We start from the raw sequence: 12531 nt of genomic DNA, 5'->3' as shown, positions 1-12531 counted from the left end.
ACCTCCGGAGCTGACGGCGTGTGACTCACCTGAGTTCGGAAGCACTCGGGAATTTCCGTGAAATGGGAGAAATAAGTCCGTTTTCGTCAGAAAAAACAAAAACGGTAGAAAATTTAGGTTTGATGTCAAGTCAGAATTTTAGTTAGGATTAAGAAAAATAAAAATTGCGGTGTTATATTGATTTTTTTTTACTTTCTAAGTCAAAAAATTTGGACTTTTGAACTCTACAAATTCAACATTTGACTTAAGTTGTAGAAGTAGGGAAGTAGGATTTGGAATTGATCCTTAACTTAACAGAAAATCGGTTTATGCAGCCCATTGACTGATATCCGATTCTATGTGACATTATTAGATTATTAATACTAATGCATCAACGTTAGAGCAGCATTTTAATGCTGTAGCTGCTCGAGGTGGAGCTAGTTTTAACTGCTTTATATAGGCTACAGTTAGCTAGTTTAGTCCAGTGGTTTTCAACCTAGGGGTCGGGCCCCTCCAAAAGGTCATCAGATAAATGTGAGGGGTCGTGAGATGATTAATGGGAGAGGAAAGAATAAAAAACTAAGAGATGTGAGATGTTTAGAGGGGAAATAACAACCGTACTGTTTTGTTTTTTTGTGAAGGGCCACACGGCAAAAATAATGGAAAACAATGGATTCATCTTTAACAATGTGTTGTATTTTATACATTTATCACATGTGTTTTTTATGTTAAATCTTTATCTGGAAAGTAACTAAAGGTGTCAGATAAATGTAGGCCCACTGGAGTAAAAAGTAGCCTACAATATTTGTCTCTGAGATGTAGTGGAGTAGAAGTATAAAGTAGCACAGAATGGAAATACTCAAGTAAAGTAGGTCTACAAGTACATCAAAATTGCACTTAAGTAGGCCTACAGTACTTGAGTAAATGTACTTAGTTACCCTCCACCACGGCTAAATCCAAGACTGACTAAGTCAAAATGATGACTGATAAATGTCACATAATTATCTCCTTATTAACCTAATGAATCGTTTGGTATGAGAAAGGTTAACTCTTATTATTCTTATTTGCATACAAAACTCGTTAACCTGCAGCTGCAGCGCTCTAATTTCTTGCTGCTGAGATTCCCTTGACAGAGTTTGAAGAGGCATTGAGTCACCAAAACAAACTAACTTAATTACATATGTAGGAAGATTGATATCACTGATACTAATGACTCAGGGATTAGTGGTCTGAATTTTACAACCCACTTCCTGTCTGTAGGCAATCTGATTGTCATCAAACACTGAATTATTATTGAGGCTGATTCAGGTATTTTGAGCTTAATTCTGGTCAAATTTGACTGTTTTAGGCACAAAAAAAAAGAGGATCTCTCCACCAGAATTCATGTATATCCTTGGATCGTGCTTTGAAACATCTTTTAGACTGTTATAGGGAGGTAAAGTTATCAGAAAATATAATTTAATGGGTTCATTAAATTATAAATTATTATTATTTTTATTATAAATGCTTTTAGGGTTAAGGTCAATATGACAAAAAATAAAAAATAAATAGACATATCACGAGCAAACTTTGGATTCAGGCATTTAGACAACACAACACTCACACCAAAGCTGTTTATTATTATTTTGTCAAAGAATTGTGAATTAATTCAAATTTGTGTTACATTCATTACTATTTTATTTCCACCAGATGGTAAAACCACATGGATCCTGATGCAGAACTGAATATGTGTGTGTGTGTGTGTGTTGTTTCTAACATGTTTAAAGAAATTGGCTATTTTCCAAAAGGCCTTTCGGTTCAGCAAAACATTCATGGCGCAAACCAGAATGGTTATGAGGAACGCTCCGCCATGTTAGAGAAGTGCCAGAGAGGTAATGAGCCACTGACAATAAACCAGGACGAGGAAGTACAACGAAGGGGAAGTTTGGGATGTGGCTGTGGTTGCAGTACTTGGTTTCTTCCAAAAGAGGGGGCTGATTGTGTACTGAAAAACCCCTCAAACACATCACACTGCTGCACTGACTCCATATTTTATATACACACATACACATTCTCTGCGTACTGAAGCTTTGAATGACACTGAAGAGGTTTCTAGCTTCCCTCCTAACCTCAGCTGGTAACAGATCGATAGACAAGAAACAAAATACAATAACCCTAATATGTGCTAAATATACACTATACAATTATAATGCACAGTAATAAATATTAGTGGCACAAGCAAATACTATTTTATATGTACAGAAAGGTATTGTTTTATGTATAGTAAAACACACACACACACAAATATAGTGACTCAGATAATCATTACTTAAAAAAGTACTCAGATCTTTTACTTATGTAAAAGTAGCAAAACCACAGAGTAGAAATACTCTGTCATAAGTAAAAGTACCAACGTATTAGTATCAAAATATTAGATTATCACTTTAATGCTGCAGCTGGTAAAGGTGGAGCTCATTTCAGCTACTTTATATACTGCTGGGTAATGTAATCCATAATAATACATCTTTCTTTATTAGTTGATTTATATTTTGTGTTATAATTCTGAATCTGCAAAGTAACTAGTAGCTGATGTTGTCACATAAGTGTAGTGGAGTCGAAGTATAAAGTAGCATGAAATGGAAATATTCAGGTAAAGTAGAAGTACCTCGAAATTGTACTTAAGTACAGCACTTGAGTAAATGTACTAGTTACATTCCACCACATATATATTGTATATGTTGGAGTGAAATAAAGGTTAAGTTCAGTAAGTATTTTATTTCTTTGAAGAATAAACCAGATTTACAAAGCTGGATGCTTATTATTCTTCTCATTAGCTAGTGAGCGCTAACAGAGTTACAGCAGCTTGTGTTGCTGTAAAACTCATTTGGCCAAAAAACTGCTCATGTACACAAACGTATGCTTTGTGTTCACTATATATATATATGAGACTTGAATTGTAACTGATGGGTTATCTCCTCTAAATAAACACTGACCTGTTGCATTTATGGTTGAATGAAAATACCGTTGTTATTATTGTTTTATCAGCACGCCGTGTCTGTTAGAGTGCTAAAACATCTAGCTGCAGTGGAGTTCTGACAAATTATGCAAAAGCTTTGATGCAAACGATGAAAAGGAAAATGTTTCAGCTTTTGTTGGAGGGCTATTTGTTTACCACTGCACACTACTACTACAGCAAGAAATACTGAGGTATAGGACTAATAATAATAACTGATAACAAAATTAATCCTAATGATACTAATAATCACTTCACTTTAATGCCCATGTGGCAAGAGTCGGTGGAATTTCTTTGTTTGCACATTAAAAAAATACAGTCTTATAAAAGATATGATATGTTACACAAAGACATTCACATATATACAAACTACATACATTAGCTGTATATACTCAGACATACATGAATTTAAAGATGTCAGATATGATTTTCCCTGCCCCGTTTGATAGTATTTGTTGTGCAGTGATTCAATAATAACAATAAAAACAATAATTATACTGTATAGTTGTAGTTATTTATACTTATGTATAGACAGATAGTTATCTGTCTGAAGGGTCTAAAAATATACGTAAAATATGTGAAAAACACAGTTTTCACCATAATAAAACAGATAAAACACGTTTTATTTGATTAGATCTCGTTCAATTTGAATCAATCAGCGAGTTTAAGTTTCCAGTCAGAACCAAATCATAGAGCCTGGTTCTGGGTTTTTAAAGGGGGGGTGTTTGACCTTTGACCTCCAACCACAAACGGTGTTGACTCCAGCTGGAGATGGAAACAGACAGCTGCCAGAGTACAGTGTCTCAGCTGAAGACAGACTGTGCTTTCTGTCTCTGACCGGCCGACCGACAACATCGTCCGACATGGACAACGCCGACAACCTGTTTCATCCCAGGTACGACCTACAAACCTGCGTCCCAGTGTGTTTTTGTTGTCTTTTCTCAATGTTTCTACAAACTCACCCCTCCGCTTGGTATGAGGCGCGTGTCGTAGCGGTAAATAAAGAAAGCATGAAGATCTCGACCCCTTGCAGAGGGCATGTAAAGGTTAAAACAGAGGTAAAGTCTGCTCGGAGTGTGTTTTTTAAGCCACCGTTGTCTAAAAATGTTTGTGATTTTCACTGACGTGCATTACATGAGATTATTCCAGTGAATTCTTTCAATTTTAAACTCCCACAGCTGCAGACACATGTCTACGTCTGAATTATTCATTTTTTCCTGTTGTAGATTGTTGCCCTTATTTATCTTGAGTGAAGTGGCTTTAGTTTGAACAAAAAAGAAATTTGTTTTGTTTCGTTAACTTTCTTTGGGCAGACAAAGCTGACCCTTTACCTTATCGGAAAATAGAAAGAAAATTATTTTATTGTTTTCAAGAGCTCTTTTAAAAAGGTTTGGTATACTGAAGGTGCTCTTTTCTCTTTAAATAATGTTTTTTATTGTTTTGTTTCCCTTTGACTCATTTTCCTCTCTATTATTTCCTTTGGTGTGCATATCAAAGATCAGCGTCTGTGTGTGTGTGTGTTGTCTTGAAGTACATTTACTCAAGTTCTGTACAAATCTGAGGTATTTTACTTCTACTCCACTACGTTTCAGAGGGAAATATTGTACTTTTAACTTTAGTTACTACTTACTTTTCAGATCAAGATCACACATGTGATCAGTTTATAACATATGCTTTGTTATAGATGAAACTAGCCAACAGTATATACAGTTGTTAAAATTACCTCTACCTTGACAACATACAGTAATGAATCAGGAATAACATTACAACAATAAATATATAATAAATAACACATACGCCATTTTGCATAATGAGTACATTTACTTTTGATACTTTTAGTACTTTTCTGCTAATACTGTATTTTTACTTTAGTAAGATTTTGAAGATTTTTTCATTGTGGTATTTTACTTTTACTTTTAAGTAAAAGATCTGAGTACTTGTTCCACCACTGTTGTCTCGTTTGTCTTGTACCAGCTCATGTTATTTATAGCAGGAGGCCTGACCGCAGCTGTTGCGTCTCTCTTTACATTTCAGTGGTTTAGCAGCTGCTGCACGTGTGTGTGTGCATTTATATTAATCACATTGTGAGGACATACATCTTTTCACACACTCACATTGTGGGGACGTGGGTCCCCATTTGGGGACAAAACGCGGGTCCCCACAAGGCCAAGTATTATAATTTAGGATTAAGACTTTTGTTTTTTGATAAAGGTTAGGTTGTTTATGCTACATTGGGTCTTTGCGTACATGGACAAGTTCACATGTTTGTTGCCGCTTATGGTCATAAAGTTTTGGCTTCAGGGGAATGTAAGTAAATATGATGTCCTCCTAAGTATGTGTGATTTTTCCATAAAGGCCCGGTCACGCCAGAGAGTGACACTTCGAAATTCATTTGCGAAATATTTGGTGCTACAAGTTGGTGATGTAGTGACTACACACTGAGCTAGTTGGTGAAGTACTGTAGCTGGCATGCTAACTGCTAATGAGCTAGCCAGTCAGGGACATGCTAGAGCTAGTCAGTCACAAAAGCTCTCCTTCTAACTGCTTTCTATTTATCTCTGCACTGGGCTGTTTACTCCCCCTGACGATTTGTCCTCAGGACTGAAACATCATTTGATTCAATAAAGAGTTACTGAAGGAAGGAAAAAAGTCTCCAAGCTAGCAAGCTTGCTAACAAACTTGCTAATGGTCACTAACAGGATAATAACCATAGACTCCTGTCTCCTAAATGTGTGTAAACCAGGTCTCTGTTGTGGAGCAGTTTATATTCTGACAGAGGAGCTTAAATAAAACTGGATGGTGACACACAGCTAATAAGCTACGATAGCGTCATCTATTTTGGACTCTCCGGCTCTCTGTTCACGGTCAAAAGTCAGCTCTGTAAAGACAGTTTGCTACTATCAACGGTGTAATTAACGTGTCAACGTTCACCATGTTGAACTTGATGCAAAAGATTAGCACAAATTTACTTCACCCCTGTAAGTGCCTTAAAGGGTTCATTTTTGAAGTGGGCTTGCATGAGGTACTTCTCCATCGTCAGTGTTTTACCTACAGTAGACGGCGGTCAGCGCATCCACAGTTTGGAGAAGCAGACAGGAGTACCGGCACAGAAGCTAAGCAATGAACTGCTCAACCTAAAACAAAACAATATCAGTTTAAGCTATATTTAGAATATTTTCACTGCTTTACCTTGCTGTCAGACAGCCTTTCTGATGGGAAACTGAAGCCTTATATCACTCTCTCTAAAGCCACCAGACTCCTTTGACAAAAACAGCAATTTTACCTCGCAGAACAAGGGAGCTGCTGTTCTACCGCTGCTAAAATTGCTGTTTTTGTCAAAGGAGTCTGATGGATTTAAAGAGACCATAAATGGATATAAGGCTTCAGTTCCTCATCAGAAAGGGCTGTGTGACAGCACCGTAAAGCGGTGAAAATATTCTAAATATAGCGTAAACTTTGATTTCTACTGTAGGTAAAACACTGACTATGGATACGTACCTCATGCGATCCCACTTCAAAAAATCTGAAATAACCCTTTAAAATTATAAAAATTATACTTTCTACGTCTTCATAGCCACAAAGGTCCACGAGGGTATGCCTGAAAGTGTCCACACCAGCTCTGAAAGAAAATACCTGTGCAACATGCGACCAAAAACTATAATTTGGAACTCATTTCATTCTTATGGTGTTGCAGTTTAACTTGAGCCCAAACGCTTCACCGAGTCCATCTTAACAATTTATAAAAAAAATTTAAACAGTTAAAGGTGGATTTTCCCTTTAATAATGAGCTTGTGTAGATAAGTGTGTTAGTGTCAGTCGAGTGTGTTTGTGTATGGAAATGTTAACCAGCTGACGGGTGCGCCAGTAGCTTTCTGTTTATCATTATGCAAATAGGCTGGTTTCAGCAAGCCTGTGTGTGTGTGTGTGTGTGTGTGTGTGTGTGTGTGTGTGTGTGTGTGTGTGTGCAGTACTTTGATGGTATTAATATGTACATTCCTCCATCACAGATAACATCTATCAAAACTTCAATGACGGCTCTCTCTATGCTTTCATGTCTCAGTTCATTTTAGTGACATGCTCAGTCTCTCCTCATGTGGTTTAACCATAAACTCTCATCTTTAGTCCTGTTGTTTACTCTGAAATACAACTTACCTGTGAGCTGTGTTGAGTTTTTTGGATTTGGTGGCGAAAGAAGAACTCGGATCTTTTACTTAAGTAAAAGTAGTAATACGACAATGTAAAATACTCCATTACGAGTCAAATGTACTTTAAAGTATAGAAGTATTATCAGCAAAATATACTTCCAGTAAAAAAATTCCAAATGGCCCTTTCATAGTGTTACACATAATAGGATTATTATCAGTGATGCATTCCGCATTTTAGTTGTAGCCGGTCGAGATGGAGCTAGTTTTAACTACTTTATACCTTAGTAGTAAGTGTTTAGTAGTTCCTGTGTTGTGGGCTGTTTAATCTGCCATATAACTGAATTCTAAAAATGTTATTTTGCAGTGCAGTCATAAAATTTAAACCTGTCTTGAAACACGAGAGAATAAGGCAGCTTGTGGCACAAGAATTCTTGATACAATTTACATTAAAAACAGGTTGGAATATTCCTATTACACAAGCTTCTCACTTTTTATAACAAAAATAAAACAAAGTACAATATTTCCTGCTAAAATGTAATGGAGAAGAAGTATAAAGCTGTAGAAAACAGTACTTGAGAAACTGCTGTTCAGCTTTGTTTTCATATCAGACGTTATGATTTATTGGATTTATTGGCCGCGTGCAAACACAGTTTGTCGTCGTCCACCAATAGATATATCCAGGAAAAATCTTTGCTGCTGCTTTCTGAACTAAAGAAGAACTACTGAATAAACTAAGACAGACAGCTCTTTGTTAGCTGAGGGATTACAGGCTGACAGGTGTGTGTCCTAATCCACCTGTCAATCTGGTGTCAAACAGGAAGTGCTTTGAAGCTGATTGAGACAACAGGATTAATTTAATTTCTGTTTAGATACAGATCAATTAATTCTGACATTTCATACTCTGTGTGCCCTCTGAGGATGACAAAAACATTAACATCCTTTCCTCTAAGATATCATCTATATAAACGTGTGTTGATGACATCACTGCCTGTCTGATTTGCATACTGTCAGTCATGTCAGAGCTGGTCGGTGTTTTAGCCACGCCCACTGCAGTGTCCCTGAAAACAGATCAGATCATAAAGTCGTTTTAACTCTTTAATTTACATTTAAACTCATCAGATTTGCATGAGAGATGTTGATAAACAGATACCTGACTGTGACATCTTTTCTTACCTGATCAGCGATCTGCAGGTCAAAAGAAGTCAAAATATCTGGGGAGACTGGACTTGACCTGAACTTATCTCAGTCAACTTGAGATGTGTCAACACTTTCTCACTCCCAAGTCGTCAAATGCAGCAGCTAGTCAGTGGCCCTACACTTCAAACTATGACGCTCTGTGTACCCCTGTAGCGTGCAGGGCTCCGCGGTCAAGTTAGCAATAATAAATATGCAACGTCAAAGTAAAACACGTGGTTAACGTTGTAAAACAGTTGCAGTTTGGTTAGCTTTAGGCACCAAAACTACTTGGTTAGGTTCAGGAAAAGATCGTGGTTTGGGTTAAAATAAATACGTTAGGTATGTAAGTTACGCTGACGATTGGTTTCCCACAGGAAACGAACAGCAGCCTCCTGGGTGGAAGTCCTGTGTTTGACCCATCCAAACACCCCGACCTCCTGCGCAGACTTTTCACACTCTTTATACTACGTCACCCGACTTTGACGGCACATCAAAACATTATGCTAGAGGGTCGCCTCCAGAAATGACCCTAGAGGGATAACTACGGCGTCGTAGTTCGAAGCGTACAGCCACTGACCAAGCTGCCCTATCTGACTCTTTGGGAGTGAGAACGGGTTGGACGTGATGCAAAGGTTTGTTGGACACAACAGCATTTAATTCTCTTGGGAGGGGACGACTGACTGGACCACAACTTTGGGGCTTTCAATAAGAAAATGGACTTTTGCTACACACTATTTCACTGTCTAACCGCCTGTTTGTCTCTCAGCCTGGCAGCCGCTATCATGAAGCTCGATCCAGAGGATGGCGAGCAGATCGTGGAGTATTTTAAAACTCACGCCCTGCTGTCGAGAGAGAAAGCACGTAAGAGCAAATCCATGCGCATGTGCTGCCCACTAGTCATAGTGGAGAACATTATATTACCAAGTTATGCACAAATGAAATAAATGAACAATAAATTGATCCCACATCCACAATGATCGCAGAAAAACCCTCATCTCCTGTAAATGTAGGACTGATCAAGAACCCAGAGTTTTTGTTTCAGAGCCAAATAATTTAAACCCAAGTCAACAGCCAGAGAAACTGCAGGAAACACTGAGAATACAAAAACAACAACTGTTGTAACTTTTATCAACAATTGTTTTCTTTGTTTCGTGCTCTAATTTAAGGTTCACGTGTCAACTGAAACAAAATCTGTGACAAAACCCAACAAACAAGCTGACAAATGCTGTGACGTTGTGTAAAAAATGTTCGAGCAGGCAAAGCTTGATGATTAGGACGTGTGTGTGTGTGTGTGTGTGTGTGTGTGTGTGTGTGTGTGTGTGTTTTAGTGCTGCAGGCGTCGGTCAGAGATCAGAAGAAACTTCTGGTGGAAAACGGCAAACTGAAGAAAGACATCGAACAGCTGAGAAATCAGCTGCAAGACAAACAGAGGAGACGCACAGGTACACACACACACACACACACACACACACACACACACACTTCCATACTTTTGAGGACCCTCAGTGACATAATGCATTCCCAGACCCTAAACCTGATTCTATCCTTAACCCTAAAACCAAGTCTCAACCCTTAAACAGCCCCTCGAAGACATGAGAACGAGACTAAATGTCCTCACTTTCCAAAACTGTCCTGACTCTCATAAACTCAACCCAGTCCTCACAAGGATAGAAAGAGAAACACACAGACACACACGGACAACTGTAGATGATTTACTTTCCCTCTGAGCTGCTTCAGCGTCGACCGTGGTCAGATTTAAATAACAGAGAACCAGAGTGGATTATTTTAATTTAATAAGAACATTATTAAGTCAAAACCTTTTGGAGTTTTGTCCAAAAGATAAAAAACAGTCAGATACATTAAATTAAATTCCTGCATTTATTTGCGATACAGCATCAGTTAAAGAACAGTCGCGTCTCTTTTTCTCTCTTTCAGCCAAGGCTTTGTTCTCCCGGCCCCGCCTCCTCCAACTCTTAGCCCCGCCCCTACGATGCCTGTCAATCAACCTCCCTCCCCTGCTGGAGCAACGGCGGCTGTTCCTACAAATCCTCCTCCCACCTCCTCTTCCTCACATGACCAGAGAGAGAGACAGAGCAGGAGGAGGAGAGGAGAGAGGAAAGGTGAGATGAGGAGGGAAAGAAATGAGGAAAGGAAGGAAGGAAGGAAGGAAGGGAGTTAAAATAGAAGACTGACTGACTTCACCTGTCTCTCTCTCTTAGCTCGTCCCACCTCTGACTCTCTCTCCTTGGGGGCGGAGCTTCGGCTCGACGTGTCACGACTGGACCTGCGGGTTGGACGGATCCTCAGCGTCCGCCGCCACCCGCTGGCCGAGGCGCTGTCCGTCCAGGAGGTGGACGTGGGAGAGAACGCCCCCCGCACGGTCGTCAGCAAGCTGGGAGGGAAAACACACCTGGAGGAGGTAACGCAAGACTTTAGTTTCAAAACATCACAACTTTATTCTCAAAATACTGCCTTTTTCCTTGAATAATTACTTTGCTGTTGAAATATTACAACTTTATTCTCACTTTACTACGAGTTTATTCTCAAACTATTATTCTCTAAGCATTTAGACAAATTTTTTGAAAACTACAACTATTTCCCAGACTTTATTCTCCCAATAGTACAACCAAATTCTTGATGTATTAAAACTTTTATTTCTCATCATATTATGACATTATTTTTGAAATATTACGGCTTTATTCTCAAGATATTACCACCCTATTTTTGAAATTGTATCTGTTTTGTTTCTTAATTTCTCATTTGATTTCTTGCTTTTCTTAGATCAATAATTTCTCTTTCCATTCCTTTCAGTTCAATCCTTCCTTTCTCTCATTTGTTTCCTTCTTTCCTGCCTTTATTACTTTCTTCCTCCTTTCTTTCTTTCTTTCTTTCTTTTTGAATCTTTCATTTAAAATCTGTCGTCTTTACTAAAAATAATTTTAGAAAGTATTTCACCTCTCTCTCTCTGCAGCTCCGGGGCGGTCTAGCTGTGTTGCTATGCAACGTCAAGGCCTGTAAGCTGAGGGGCGTGGTCTCTCAGGCCCGCCTCCTCTGTTGCTCCACCTCTGATGACTGCACCGAGCTGCTGGTCCCGCCCACAGGCTCCGCCCCTGGAGACAGAGTTACCTTTCTCAACTACCCTGGTAACCGTGGTTACAAAGATGAAATTCCAATAAAAATAATAATAAAAACGCAGTGGATGAGTTAAACAGCATTAACAAAGCAGTTCATCTAATGAACAAACAAAAAATAGACTGAAGTCATTTTTCATCAGAGATTTGTCAAATAGCTAATTTCACTTTAAAATGGCCGCCATTATAATTAGCGCCTACTCAGATGAGAAAGTGGCACATATTCATTTGTTATGTCCTCGCAGGTGCAGGAAGTTTACATGGTAATGTAGTGACCATTTGTGGGGCTAGTTAGCAAAAATGCTATCTAGCTGGAAACAGCGCTAGCCAGTCACAACAGCTAGTCAAGCTAGCTAATTTAGGGTTATGTTGCCCTAACCAGTCAGCAGCAAGTGACTGTATCTGTGCCGTTGATGTCATCTTCAGTCGACACAGGTGTGGTAGTGGTTGCTAGGGTAAATTCTGTAAGTAGACTTACAACAACCGGTACGGCGGCAAACATTTGTTGGCCGTCGGGTCAACTGGCTGCAAAAGGTGAAAGTGGCTTTTGGGATTTTCCACAATGTCTTTTCCAGGTAATCATGAACCCCACTCTCTGTGTGTTCAGGTGACCCGGACAGAGAGCTGCAGTCCAAACAGAGGGTTTGGGAGCTTCTTCAGCCCGACCTGCAGGTCGACTGCAGGGGCGTGGCCAACTATAAAGGCTGCAGATTTGAGGTGAAGGGGAAGGGCCTATGCAGGGCCCCGTCCCTCACCAACTGCATCATCAGATAGACACAGCGAGGGGCCACGTCATACAGGACAAGACAGATGCTGAAGACATGATGTGCACCAGAATACTTTTATTGTGAAAAGCCTACTCTGCTGTGGCTAGGCAGCTACTGACGAACACTTAGCTAGTTAGTAGCTAGATGTGTTAGCTAACAAAAGAAGAATACATTTCAGGTGCATCACTGTTGTTTATTCATTAAAAACTCACTTGAAACCACAATCATCTGTTTCCTGAGTGTTCTTGATTACATATGACCTGAAGAAAGGAAGGCCCGCCTCTACTTTCCGCTGATTGGACAGCAGAGAATAAGGAGTTACTATTAACGTAATTTTCAGC

General features: G+C 39.2%; 1 pseudogene; it reads left to right on the top strand.

The window, feature by feature from the left end:
• The first annotated feature begins 3709 nt into the window (after window positions 1-3709).
• On the top strand, window positions 3710-12414 carry LOC122870219 (annotated as a pseudogene).
• The last annotated feature ends 117 nt before the right edge of the window (window positions 12415-12531 follow it).

This window comes from Siniperca chuatsi, linkage group LG22 (genome assembly GCF_020085105.1).
Source record: "Siniperca chuatsi isolate FFG_IHB_CAS linkage group LG22, ASM2008510v1, whole genome shotgun sequence".
In the NCBI taxonomy this organism is placed as follows: domain Eukaryota; kingdom Metazoa; phylum Chordata; class Actinopteri; order Centrarchiformes; family Sinipercidae; genus Siniperca; species Siniperca chuatsi.
Note: the sequence above shows the minus strand (reverse complement) of the source record. Positions and strands in the feature narration are given on the sequence as shown.